At 35.4% G+C, this 15,274-nt stretch overlaps 1 pseudogene; it reads right to left on the reverse strand.

Annotated features, from left to right (window-relative positions):
* Positions 1–8,753: 8,753 nt before the first annotated feature.
* LOC144251398 (biogenesis of lysosome-related organelles complex 1 subunit 5-like) lies at positions 8,754–9,205 on the reverse strand (annotated as a pseudogene).
* Between the last annotated feature and the right edge of the window lie 6,069 nt (positions 9,206–15,274).

The following is a 15,274-nucleotide window of genomic DNA, read 5'->3' on the forward strand; positions in this document are numbered from 1 at the left end:
GCTTCAGATGATCTGGAGTCTCAAGGAAGACATGAGACAGCAAAATCAGATAATGAAAGATCACATTGACAAACAAATCCAGGAAGTAAAAGATCAATTTCACAGGGAGATAGAGGAAATAAAAAACAAACAAATAGAAATACTAGAATTGCAGGAAAAAATAAACCAACTTAAAAACTCAATTGAGAATACTACCAGCAGAGTAGATCACTTAGAAGAGAGAACATCAGACAATGAAGACAAAGTATTTCAACTGGAAAAGAACATAGACAGCTCAGCAAGTCTGCTAAGAAACCATGAACAGAACATCCAAGAAATATGGGACAATATCAAAAGACCAAATTTAAGAGTCATTGGGATACAGGAAGGCACAGAGCTCCAAACCAGAGGAATACACAGCCTATTCAATGAAATAATACGAGAAAACTTCCCAGACTTGAAGAATGAGACAGAATCCCAAATCCTAGAAGCCTACAGGATGCCGAATGTACAAAACCATAAGAGATCCACACCTAGACACATTATAGTGAAGATGTCCAACATACAGAATAAGGAAAGAATTTTAAAAGCTACAAGGGAAAGGAAGCAGATTACATTTAGGGGTAAACCAATCAGGATAACAGCTGATCTCTCAACACAGACTCTGAAAGCTAGAAGATCCTGGAATAACATATTTCAAACACTGAAAGAAAATGGGTTCCAACCAAGAATCGTGTATCCGGCAAAATTAAGCTTCAGGTTAGAAGATGAAATTAAAACCTTCCATGATAAACAAAAGTTAAAAGAATTCGCAGCTAGAAAACCATCTCTTCAAAAAATCCTTGGCAAAACATTGCAGGAAGAGGAAATGGAAAATAACATTGAAAACCAACAATGGGAGGTAGGACAGTAAAGGGGGGAAAGTAGTCAAAGAGGATAACAAATCAGGTTTAGTAACATCAACAAACAAATATGGATAGAAGTACAAACCATATCTCAATAATAACCCTAAATGTCAATGGCTTAAACTCACCAATTAAGAGACACAGCCTAGTAGAATGGATCACAAAACAAGACCCAACAATATGCTGTCTACAGGAGACGCATCTGATAGAAAAAGATATCCATAGACTGAAGGTGAAAGGTTGGGAAAAATCATACCACTCATATGGACAGCGGAAACAAGCAGGCGTGTCCATACTCATATCTAATAAAATAGATTTCAAGCCAAAGCTAATCAAAAGGGATAAAGAAGGACACTTCATACTGCTCAAGGGAACCATAAACCAACAAGACATAACAATCATAAATATATATGCCCCAAATAATGGTGCAGCGGTGTTCATCAAGCAAACTCTTCTCAAGTTCAAGAGTCTGATAGACCACCATACAATCATCATGGGAGACTTCAACACACCTCTCTCACCACTGGACAGATCTTCCAAACAAAAGTTAAACAAGGAAACTATAGAACTCAACAACACAATTAATAACCTAGACTTAATTGACATATATAGACGTTACCACCCAACATCAAGTAGTTACACTTTTTTTTCAGCAGCACATGGAACCTTCTCAAAAATAGACCATATATTATGTCACAGGGCAACTCTTAGACAATATAAAGGGGTAGAGATAATACCATGCATCTTATCTGATCATAATGGAATGAAACTGAAAATCAATAATAAAAGAAGAAAGGAAAAATCAAGCATCACTTGGAGAATGAACAACAGGTTGCTGAGTGACATATGGGTTATTGAAGACATCAAGGAGGAAATTAAAAAATTCCTAGAGTTAAATGAAAACACGGACACAACATATCGGAATCTATGGGACACATTGAAAGCAGTCCTAAGAGGAAAATTCATTGCTTGGAGTTCATTCCTCAAAAAAAGAAAAAACCAACAAATAAATGATCTCATACTTCATCTCAAAATCCTAGAAAAAGAGGAGCAAAACAACAGCAAAAGAAGTAGATGGCAAGAAATAATCAAAATCAGAGCTGAAATTAATGAAATTGAAACAAAAGAAACAATTGAAAAAATTGACAAAACTAAAAGCTGGTTCTTTGAAAAAATAAATAAAATTGACAGACCCTTAGCCATGCTAACGAAGAGAAGAAGAGAGAGAACCCAGATTACTAGCATACGGGATGAAAAAGGCAATATCACAACAGACACTTCAGAAATACAGAAGATAATCAGAGACTATTTTGAAGCCTTATACTCCAATAAAATAGAAGATAGTGAAGGCATAGATAAATTCCTTAAGTCTTACGATCTGCCCACATTGAACCAGGAGGATATAGACAACCTAAACAGACCAATAACAATAGAAGAAATAGAAGAAACCATCAAAAGACTACCAACTAAGAAAAGCCCAGGACCGGATGGGTATACAGCAGAGTTTTACAAAACCTTTAATGAGGAACTAACACCAATACTTTTCAAGCTATTTCAGGAAATAGAAAAAGAGGGAGAATTTCCAAATTCATTCTACGAGGCCAACATCACCCTGATTCCGAAACCAGACAAAGACACTTCAAAGAAAGAAAACTACAGACCAATATCTCTAATGAACCTTGACGCAAAAATTCTCAATAAAATTCTGGCGAACCGGATTCAAATACATATCAAAAAAATTATACACCATGATCAAGTAGGATTCATCCATGGGATGCAAGGCTGGTTCAATATACGGAAATCAATAAATGTTATCCACCACATCAATAGACTAAAAAATAAGAACCATATGATAGTCTCGATAGACGCAGAAAAAGCATTCGACAAAGTACAGCATCCCTTTATGTTCAAAACTCTAGAAAAATTAGGGATAACAGGATCATACCTCAACATTGTAAAAGCAATATATGATAAGCCACAGGCCAGCATCATTCTGAATGGAGAAAAATTGAAGGCATTCCCTCTAAGATCTGGTACAAGACAGGGATGCCCTCTCTCACCACTTCTGTTCAACATAGTCCTCGAAACACTGGCAAGAGCAATTAGACAGACGAAAGAAATTAAAGGGATAAAAATTGGAAAAGAAGAACTTAAATTATCACTATTTGCAGATGATATGATTCTATACCTAGCAGACCCAAAAGGGTCTACAGAGAAGCTATTAGAGCTAATAAATGAATCCAGCAAAGTGGCAGGATATAAAATCAACACGCATAAATCAAAGGCATTCCTGTATATCAGCGACAAATCCTCTGAAACGGAAATGAGGACAACTACTCCATTCACAATATCCCCCCCAAAAATAAAATACTTGGGAATCAACCTAACAAAAGAGGTGAAAGATTTATACAATGAAAATTACAAAACCCTAAAGAAAGACATAGAAGAAGACCTTAGAAGATGGAAAAATATACCCTGCTCATGGATAGGCAGATCCAACATCATCAAAATGGCGATATTACCAAAAGTTCTCTATAAGTTCAATGCAATGCCAATCAAAATCCCAGCTGCATTTCTTGTAGAAATAGATAAAAGAATCATGAAATTCATATGGAATAATAAAAGACCCAGAATAGCAAAAACAATACTAAGCAGGAAGTGTGAATCAGGCGGTATAGCGATACCAGACTTCAAACTATACTACAGAGCAATAGTAACGAAAACAGCATGGTACTGGTACCAAAACAGGCGGGTGGACCAATGGTATAGAATAGAGGACACAGTAACCAATCCACAAAACTACAACTATCTTATATTTGATAAAGGGGCTAAAAGCATGCAATGGAGGAAGGATAGCATCTTCAACAAATGGTGCTGGGAAAACTGGAAATCCATTTGCATCAAAATGAATCTGAATCCCTATCTCTCGCCTTGCACAAAAGTTAACTCAAAATGGATCAAGGAGCTTGATATTAAATCAGAGACACGGCATCTGATAGAAGAAAAAGTTGGTTATGATCTACATACTGTGGGAGCAGGCTCCAAGTTCCTCAATAGGACACCCATAGCGCAAGAGTTAACAACTAGAATCAACAAATGGGACTTACTCAAACTAAAAAGTTTTTTCTCAGCAAAAGAAACAATAAGAGAGATAAACAGGGAGCCTACATCCTGGGAACAAATCTTTACTCCACACACTTCAGATAGAGCCCTAATAACCAGAATATATAAAGAACTCAAAAAATTAGACAATAAGACAACAAGTAACCCAATCAATAAATGGGCAAAGGACCTGAACAGACACTTCTCAGAAGAGGACATACAATCAATCAATAAGTACATGAAAAAATGCTCACCATCGCTAGCAGTCAGAGAAATGCAAATCAAAACTACCCTAAGATACCATCTCACTCCAGTAAGATTGGCAGCCATTAGGAAGTCAAACAACAATAAGTGCTGGAGAGGATGTGGGGAAAAGGGCACTCTTGTTCATTGCTGGTGGGACTGCAAATTGGTGCAGCCAATTTGGAAAGCAGTATGGAGATTTCTTGGAAAGCTGGGAATGGAACCACCATTTGACCCAGCTATTCCCCTTCTCGGTCTATTCCCTAAAGACCTAATAAGAGCATGCTACAGGGACACTGCTACATCGATGTTCATAGCAGCACAATTCACGATAGCAAGATTGTGGAATCAGCCTAGATGCCCTTCAATAGATGAATGGATAAAAAAAATGTGGCATTTATACACAATGGAGTATTACTCTGCATTTAAAAATGACAAAATCATAGAATTTGGAGGGAAATGGATGGCATTAGAGCAGATTATGCTAAGTGAAGCTAGTCAATCTTTAAAAAACAAATACCAAATGACTCCTCTGATATAAGGGGAGGAAACAAGGACAGGGTAGGGACGAAGAGCTTGAGACGAAGATTTTCATTAACAGGGTTGAGAGGTGGGAGGGAAAGGAAACAAGAAGGGGAATCGCATGGAAATGGAAGGCGATCCTCAGGGTTATACAAAATGACATATAAGAGGAAAGGAGGGGTAAGACAAGATAATTCAAATGGAAGAAGTGATTTACAGTAGAAGGGGTAGAGAGAGAAAAGGGGAGGGGAGGGGAGGGGAGGGGGGATAGTAGAGAATAATATAGACAGCAGAATACATCAGACACTAGAAAGGCAATATGTCAATCAATGGAAGGGTAACTGATGTGATGCAGCAATCTGTATACGGGATAAAATTGGGAGTTCATAACTCATTTGAATCAAACTGTGAAATATGATGTATGAGGAACTATGTAATGTTTTGAACGACCAACAATAAAAAAAAGGAATAAAGAATGATTATTTACAAATTTATTATTATTATTATTTATAAATTATTTTTAAATTTATTTATAAATGATTATTTATAAATCATTTATAAATTTATTGATGGATCATCAGAAATAAATTTTCTAAAATGGGAATTAAATAAATTTAAATTAATTAACACATCTCAATGTCTGAAAGTCAAATCTTTGTTCTGCATAGAGTATATTAAAGAAGAAAAATTATTGAAAATTACTGTAATTAGCCAACTGTGATTCATAGTGTTTTTACAATTTTTGAAGTTATTCCTCTAGTTACTTGAGGTTAATTAAATTGCAAGAAATTTTCTATTAAAGATAGAATGAAATAGACTTTTTGAAAGAAGGGTCACCATTGTATTTTGTCAAAACTGAAGTTTTCCAACTAACACAGAAAAGAAAATATTTTTTTTAAATGAAAGCATTTTAAATATTAAAACACTGAAAGGAAAATAATAGATGTCCCTCTAATGTTTCAATTTTTGTGCATGATTCATTTTATAAAATAATTGTTTTACTTTTTCTGCTAATAATTGATACTCACAGGCTAAACTGATAATCTGTCCACTACTAAATATTGTACTCATTGTATTAAGCAAATATTGAGAATGCTGTTAAATTTTTTGTAGAGTCTACACAGGAAACCCACTGGTAACTTTTCTTATTAAAACACTTTCATCTTTTACTTACATACCCAGACATCCCTCTACAAAATGTGCTAAAAATATTTCAATAACCTTTGCAAAAAATATTCTTTGATCATGGTTATCTTTACTTACCTACATTATTAATTATTACAATATAATTACATCAAAACCATTTACACTTTCAATTTCAAATTGTATTGCTTCATAATTAACCCATATGGAGGATAAGGTAATTAATTTTTCAGGAAACAATTTCAGTGCATAAAGTTAAGTATCAATTAATATGCATATTAAATTGCCAGTAGATTTTTTAAAAATTAATTTGTTCTCAATCTTTCAGAGCAGTAGAAATTTCATCAGTGTTGTCTCAATGTCAAGTAATTCACAAGTAAAACACAAAGTGAATTTAATTACAATAATCACTAAGAGTATAATTATGATTCTATTTAACATTTCTTATTTGAGTCTTCCTTCTTAATTTTTAAGCTATAATCACTAACATCCTTAAATATACTGATTTTTCTAAATATAAAATAGTGCTTTAAAATCTATTATTTAGGGGATATGTAGGATGAACATCTCATTTTTCAGAAAAAATACAGTCTGTGGTGTCTGAATAGTATAGTCAATTTATAGTATAGCCAGTGATATTAATAAAAACACAGAATAGTATGTCTCCTAAAGGACAGACTGCTAACCAATTTACCCAAATTCCCCCTAAATGTAATATAATATAAAATATGCTTTCTAATGTCAATAGCAATGTAGACAAAACTAACAACTGCAATATCCCCCCTCTTTATAGTTCCTATGAAAACTTATATTAGCATTAGCTATCTTGATAAACATACTTTCCATATATTGTAAAGTCCATTATTTACTTAAATATGGATTAAGAGTAGTGTTTTCTTTCCTTTTAGTCTAAGGTAAAATTGATTACATTTCAAACCATCTTTAGTTTCTATGTAGCTGATAAAGTTATTTTTATATGCTTTAATGTAGCATGACAAATGCAAAACAAAAAAGTGGTTATTCTAATAGTCATTAGAATTGTTGAGAAATATTTATTATGATTTTTAATATGTTTTAATAGAAATCGTTCACTGTGAAAATAACATTTTCTAGATTGGGGAATAGAAATATAACTTTCATTTTTCAAAGATATATAGAGGATAAAAATCATTGTTTGAATACTAACAGAGAAAAATTCAATCCACATTTATTGCTGGATATTTGAAGTTTCCATGTGGTCTATACTAAAAGAATTAATCAAATTTTGGTGTACAGTGGTTTATAACACCTAGAAAAATCTAGTTTTTTCAATTTTCAAAAAATTGCTCAATATAGAGTTTCCAAAACAATTTTTCTATTTCAGATTATTTTCTTTTTCATCTCCTCTATTAACTTTAATCACATTTTCAACATGCAGCCAAGAATGAAGCTTTGACAGAAAGCCATAAGTTTACACAGTCAAGCACTGTCAGTTTTCTGCAGTCACAACACTGAGATAAGATGAGAGAGTTAGATATTTTCTTTCTTGTACCCTTCTTGACTTAAAAGCAATGAAAACTATTACAAAGATTTGGCCATACCTCAAATTCATTTTCCATAAATCTCTTGAAATTATTGCATTTACTTTTGCTTGGTGTATGGCAAACAAAATCAACTTAGTTCTTCAATTCAATTTCTAAATGCAGAATTTTAAGAATCACAGTGATGACAAAATTGGTACATTTCATCATAATACACCTGCTTATGAGATCAGACGTGAACATTAAAAAGAATTCACATTTAACATGGATCATTTGCCACATGGACAAACACTTCTGGTTCATTCAGAACCAGAATGCTTATATGGTTCCAGAGGAACTCCTTGGCAGAATTTGCTGATTACTCATTAAACAGTTGAACATGTATAGACATTATTTATCTTATAAAGCTTATCCACAGAAAAACAGACACAAAAATGAGGTAAATACTATGGGCAAGATTGTGATTCTTGGAAAAAGGCTAAAAGCCAAAATATATGTTTGGTAAGCTTTTCCTCCTAAGCATGTTTCAAAAGCTGAAAATACTAAGAGCTATAAGGCCACAAAGCTTAACACACATGCGTCTTGTCCTCCAGGGAAATGCAGGACACTCTGGCTGCACTGCAAAATCTGATCTTTCCCAATAGGCAGTGCCAGCAGCACTGCAGCTATCTTTGTCATAGTGGAGACAATGCTTTGATCATTCCTTCTTTTAAATGTGATCTTTGTTCCAAGGCCAGCTGTTTGTTTACATTACGCATGGAATGACACTTTATGCATCCTTAAGTCTCTTACTACCTGCCTTTAAGCTACAGTAATTAACATCAACCCTCTATGAGAATGAGTTGAATTATCTTTCTAAGAAGTCTGTAGTTATAGTTCTCTCAGCTAATCAGAATTTGATCAGAAAACAAATCAAATTCTGACAAAGGGTAAATTCATCCCATTTTCCCCCTCTTCTTCCCCATTCAAATGATCATATTTTGGCACTTAAAACAGGAATGGTATAGCACTCTTCTATTGGCCATTCAGTCAGGCTCCAGCTGCAGTTTCTCTGTGTGCCTCTGTAAAATGCCACTGAAAGTATTCTAAGCTTGAAGCAGAGGCTAAATTTTGGTGGGAGTATTTTGTGGAGGAGTCAATATCTTCTCCTTCATTTGTCAATGTTGTGGTTCAAGTTCTTAAAAAGGTGAGAATTTTGCTAGTCCCTTCTCCATCTCAGCATATTGCTCTTTAAGCCTCTCCATGGTTCTTCTGTGTTTTTCATCCACCTCAGCATGACAGTGGGGTTGTTCTTTCATGAAATCCTCCCACTGGAGTTGGTGCTGTTTCTCAGTAGCTATTAAGTGGTCATGATACATCTTTCTTCATTCCTGTTCCCTCTGCTAGAGTCTACAGATGGAGTCATTAGATGCTTGCAATCTCTGGAGAACTTCTTTCAAGTTGTCCTGCATCATTTGTCTGCATTTGGGAAAAGTATGTTCATTTGTTTCATGGATCATAGTCTTCCAATTTTCAAGAACACACATTCTTCAGCAAAGACCAAGTTAATAATTTGAAGAAAAATGTGATCTTAGCAAAGACCACGTTTTTCTTCAAATTATTTTACAAAATAATAACGAGTTTCACCTTCTATAACTGGTCTGTGATCCAAAAGCCTTGAATGAATTTCTCCAAGATCCTTGATAATGATAGTGCTGAGCCCGCAGTCCCCAGCAAGTCCCTTTTCTTGCTGCTGCCGCCACCAGGAGCAACCTCACAACCCACAGGGGTCTCTGTCCCTCCTCCACTCATCCTGACTGGCCACTATTTCAGATTCTTAAGAACAAAATGCTCTTTCATGGTCAGACTGTGGAGTGACATCAATTACTTGGAGCACAGAATTTGTTTTCTGAATATTAGTTAGGAGACCAAAACTTTCCAGAGCAAAGAATATCAGAAAAGTTTAGGGGATTCACAGAGAAAAAGGGTTTGTGGCCTGGTCAAGAATCCTAAGGAAACCTCAAACTGACTAAGAAAAAACACCAAATAATTATGTATCAATCCCCAAATAATTAAATTATTTCTTGACTATCAAGGCAAAATTTTTTTGTAAAGAGTAGCAATAGGTGTTCCTTAGCAGAAACAGACAAAGAGAATAAAAGAAATAGTTTTATTTTTCCTAATCTGCTTTTCATTAGCCAAACATCCAGGCCCATTGCAAAATTAATCAATAATGTGGGATTCTGGATAGATGATTATGCAGAAGAGGTGAGGAGGCTGAGTAGCACAGCATGTGATGTACCATGGTTCAGCAACAGTGCCTTCTCTATACAGGAAGGGCTACTTCAAAGAGATGACTAAAGTGCTATTATAAGACAGCTACCTATATTTTAATTTTAAACTTTCTTTCTCATTTGCTGATGACCAATGTCCTCTATTCTTAGTTCCATCCTCATATTTTAGTCTCACAGCCTTGCCTTTTTATAATTTAAAAAATGGAAAAGAATCAAAGCAGTGGCAGTTAGCACAACACATTGCAAAAATAAAACACCATACTTAGAGTGAAATCTCAGAATAGCAATTCTAGGGGAGTTTAGGGCAAGAGATATCCTAAAGTTAACCCAACTTAAAAACTGTTCACCAAGATACAGGGATAGATATGGGCATGGCACTAATTTGAGTAAAAAATCTAAAGTGAGTTATGGAGATCGTTTTTGGACATATCAACTTTGGGCTTCATCCAAGTAGAAAACAATCTATATTGTCATAAAACAATGAGAACCATTCAAGGGAGCATGGGTAGCCCAGGGAGGAAATTCAGTGAAGAGAAAAGTGCAATGTCTTCAGCTGATGCTGACCTAGACAATCCCTTAGCTTTTTTCAAATCACTTTCTTCACATGGAAAATGAAATAATTATACTATCAACAAACTAATCTTATTATATATCTAACAATTTATTTTAAATATTAAATGATAAGATAGATACAATTAATTTATGGGTGTCAATTTTGTATCTTGCTATTTTGCTGAATTGATTTGTGAGTTTGTCAGAGAGTGACAAACTGGCTTAACCGATTACCAATTAACTAGTAATAACAGAAAATAGACACAGATGGAGTGGTCTGTAAACAAGGAGCCCAGAAAAGAATCCCAGACACACAAGGTGAACTGGATCATTCAGTGGAAAGGCCACATTTCAGCAGTTCAGGTGTCTATGGGGAGGCTGGCCACACTGCAGATGGCCAGGTGAGTGTTGGATTCTGTCACAGGGGTCTCAGCTCACTTGCCAGAGTCTGCCAAGGTTTTGTAAAACTGCATGCACCTCCCTGCCCCATGAACACCTGGCCCAGCTTGGGCAAGAAGACAGAGTGCTTGTCACATGGGGTGAAGGAATTGAATGGCAAGAAAGAATGTACTCCTTTAGTCCCGGTTGTGGGACGGTCCCACACTATGAATGCCCCAGGCCTGTCTTCCAAGTCCACACCATTGTACACAATTAGTAAAACAAGCTTTGTGTGTGATGTTTAGATGAGGAGAGAGATGGGACAGCAGCAATTCCTGAAATAGCCCCCAAAGTATTCATATAAATAGAAACACCCCTTCTTTTGATGTTGTTTTTGTTGTTGTTGTTGTTTTAATGATTTCTAACATTATGTGGTGTCCTCATGAGCCAAGCAGAGCCCAAGGCATGAGGACAACTGACCACAAAACAACCCATGGGTGCCTACCTTGTTTACCATCAGCATGACTTGAAAGCAGTATGTATTTAGATATCTTTTCATGTCAGTGTATTTTAAATTTCCCTGGTAATCTCTTTCCTTCTTTCTGAACTTGTGCATACAGCATGTGACCATTCCTGCAGTTGTACTCTGGATCATGAAGTATTAATAACCTAGCTTTTTGCTTTATCCATTTAGGTGCAAATCATAGCCCAAATCATAATTTCCAGTAAGTATCTGTTTTCCTCAAACCATTTTCTGATGCTCTGAGAGTTTAGATTATGTAAGAATCTAGGTTTTAAATTCAACAGACTCCTGTCTTTCCTGAAATTGCTAGAATTTGGCTGGTCATTACACAAGAATGGCAATGTGCTTGTTTAGGTTTGGGAAACTTTTACAGGAAAAAACTGTCATAATAATAAAAATTGTTAATTGTTTTCAGGGATCTTGACCTTTCAGGACAACTAGATCAGATATAAACATATACCCCAGATTGCCGGGACCTCCAGGAGGAGCCTGGTATACAAAGGTGTCTGCAAGCAGGGAGGCAGTTCTCACTGTGAAATCCCCACCCCAACTGTCTGCAATTTATAATTCTATTTTTTTAAAAAAATTTTTCAGTGGTGATGATACATCCCAGGGCATTGCACATAGCAGCATCTCTACTACTGAGCTACATGCCCAGCCCCTGCAGATGGGGTTTATAAAGAGTAGGCCACTCTCTACTGCCAGGGTCTCAAGCCCACCTTATAAATGAAGAGGCTAAGGCACACAGCCAGGGTCCTATCCCCTTAGCCAGCTGCTGACTTAATCTGGTTTTGGACTTGGGCCTCTTTCTTCTACCACAATGGCTGACCGACTGCCACTGGATTAGGAGTTCTCCTCTGAACTGCAAATGCTGTCATTGTGTACAGGGATAATTACTTATTTCATTGTCAATTTTTTGAGGAAAAGGAAAGACTCAGTCTCCTTCATTTCCCATGCAGCCACATTGAATAGCTGTGGCTTCACATTCAGCCATTCTGGGCAGTGGCATGAACACTGTGTTGTTGATAATCTGCTCAGTCTGTGCTGGTTTCTGTTTCCCTGGGACCTCCACAGGGTGGTGTACTGTGGGGCAATGTTGAGAGTGCAGGCAGCCTACTTGAGAAGGTCTCTGCTGAAATATAGTGCTGGAACAAATCCTTAATGATCATTCCTACAAAGGATGATTAGGCAGAGAAGTTGCATCAAGCACATACTGATGGGCTTTGGGGAAAGCATAGATCCTTCAGAAGTTATTGCTTTTTCTGTAATTTATGTCTTATATATTTTATAATGAATATATTTTATTTATTATTATATTATAAATATATAGTAGGGACTAGGGATGTAGCTCAGTATACAGTATTTGCCTAGCACATGTGAGGCTGTGGGTTCAATCCCTAGCATTGCAAAAATAAATAAAAATAACAAATACTATTATAAATATATACTCTTACAATTTATATATAATTTATTATATAAGTGTGAAATATTTTCACAGACATGATACATTACACATTTATATAATTAAATATTTATATAAAATACTTCACACCATTTTATGTTATTTCCTTCTCATTTTAAATTCTGAGTTAAATCAGCACATTCATGTAAATAATTTGGGCATTTGTGTTATGGCAAAAGCTTCTTCACTTGTCAGAGTGAACCAGACCAAGGTGGGTTTTTTTGTGTGTGTTGGGGGGAATATCGTATATAAATGTACCTGGAGAAATAGATCTTCTTATTTCTTTTTGCTATAGTAAATAAATGATATACTTAGTTAGCAGTATGTATTTAGATATATTTTCATGACAGTATATTTTAAATTTCCCTGGTAATCTCTTTCCCTCTTTCTGAACTTGTGCATACAGCATGTGACCATTCCTGTTGTGATTGGCATTTCCAATGTGCCCACCGACAGTGCTATACTGATTTCCCTAGCCATGTGCCTTGGGACCTAAGAATGAATTCCTCTAGGACAGATTCTGAAGAGTAAAACATACTAAGGCACACTGTTTACCTTTTTTATATTTATTCTTTAGTTGTAGTTGGACACAATATCTTTAATTTATTTATTTATTATTATGTGGTGCTGAGGATTGAACCCAGGGCCTTGCCTGTGCTAGGCAAGCACTCTACTGCTGAGCCCCAGCCCCAGCCCACACAGTTCACCTTTGTACATGGTAGTCCTTATCCACAGCTTTGCTTTCTAAGGTTTCATTACCCTCAGTCAGCTACAGTCTGAAAATATGAAATGGAAAATCCCAGAAATAATTCATAAGTTTTAAGCTATGTGCCATTCTGAGAAGCATGATGAAATCTCATGCCGTCCTGCGTCATCACCTGGAGGATGAATCATTTCTCTGTCCAGCATATCCATACTATATATGCTACCCACCCATTAGTCACTTTAGTTAGCCGTCTTGATTATTGCATTGAATGTCATGGTGTCACAGTGCTTATGTTCAAGTAACCTGATTTTACTCAGTAAGAGCCCCATGGCATAAGAGAAGTGTTATTGGTGATTCAGATTTGCCAAAGAGAAGTGTGTCTTTTTTAAGTGAGTTTTTAAATATAGACAAAGCAAGAAACCACATTCACATAAATTTTATTATAGTATGTTGTTATGTTCTTTTTTATTATTAGTTATTATTGTTAATCTTTTACTGTGCCCATTTATAAATAAATTTTATCACAGTATGTGTATAAAGGAAAAAACAGAATATATAGTTTGTGGTGCTATCAGTGGTGTATCAAATGAGGATGTGTACACAGTATATGTATGTGCATAATTTTAAAATAAATTCCTAGACCTTTTCCTAAAGCCCTTGCACCATTGTGTACTATACCACCTATAACATCATGGGTCTGGTCACTGCACATATTTGCCAATATTTGTGGTGGTTAGTCTTTATAAGTTTAGCTATTCTCTGGATATATTTCTCACAGATAAAGGGAAACTACTGTAATTAATACAGACAACAACCCACCACAACATAAGAAAACATGGTTCTCTTTATCTTCCATAAGTTGATTTCCAAATTCATTAATTTTGCCACTTTGAAGGATGAAATAATGTTATCTAACCTGCTTTATTCTCCATTTCCCCATTATTGGTGAGGCTGAGCCTGAGAATGAGAAGTTCTTGTCACTGATTGCTGGCATTTATCACTTACCTCATTGTATTCTCTGTCAATTTTCCCTTTATGTTGTTTCTTAATGATTTTATTTTTTTAAACAAAATTCACATTTTATTTAGATTGAAATAAACTATACAAAATTGATTTTCTTCACCAAAAATAACAGCAATATTTTCTGAATTATTTCTAGATAAACCGCGAAATATTTATTTTGTAGGTTTTCCAGGTTTTGCTTATAAATCAAGACGAGGCAGTAGATATAGTCATGGAAAAAGAAAACAGACAAGTTGCCCATATCCACAGCCTCTGATTCTGTCTTGACCGTGAAGCAGAAGTGTTCACCATTTACCTGCTAAAATGAAGGTGTAGGCTTATGAAGACATAGGCTCAACAAAGGAATGTAAACAGCAACAACCAGATGTGGAACAACTATGGCAAGCTCTTCCACTCAAATTTTAACTGTAACTTGTTCTTTAAGTTCTTTTGATAAAGACAAAATCTATACTGAAATCTGTTTGGTGAGCTCACAACTCTGGTTAATTCCCTTAATTGTCCATTACAGATTTTAACACACTTAAAACTCCTAATAGTCAAAGGTCAACAGTAGGCTTCATTGTAACATTTCATAAGATGCATTCTTTTCTTATACCTCCTCAAAATTTATTTCTTCAAAATTGTTAATAATACCTGACAACTGGATCCATGGTAATAATACATTTTATAACCTAAAAGAGTTAACTAAAACAATTTCAGAGTGTTACTAGCAGAGGTCACACAGAGGTGAAATGTGGTACTTCCAATGCAATCTTCTGGATAAACAGACAATTTTTCAAAGCACGAGAGCTCAAACAGGTGCCATGTACATAGGCAGATTACCAATGGCTAATGTATTCATGAGGCCTGTAGGCAAAGATATTCAGTGATAAGTGACCTACATATACCTTACGGCTTTTCTTCCAAATATCAAATATAAGAGAAAGCCCATTTAAAAAGTCTT

The sequence above is a fragment of the Urocitellus parryii genome, assembly GCF_045843805.1.
Source record: "Urocitellus parryii isolate mUroPar1 chromosome 13 unlocalized genomic scaffold, mUroPar1.hap1 SUPER_13_unloc_2, whole genome shotgun sequence".
NCBI lineage: Eukaryota > Metazoa > Chordata > Mammalia > Rodentia > Sciuridae > Urocitellus > Urocitellus parryii.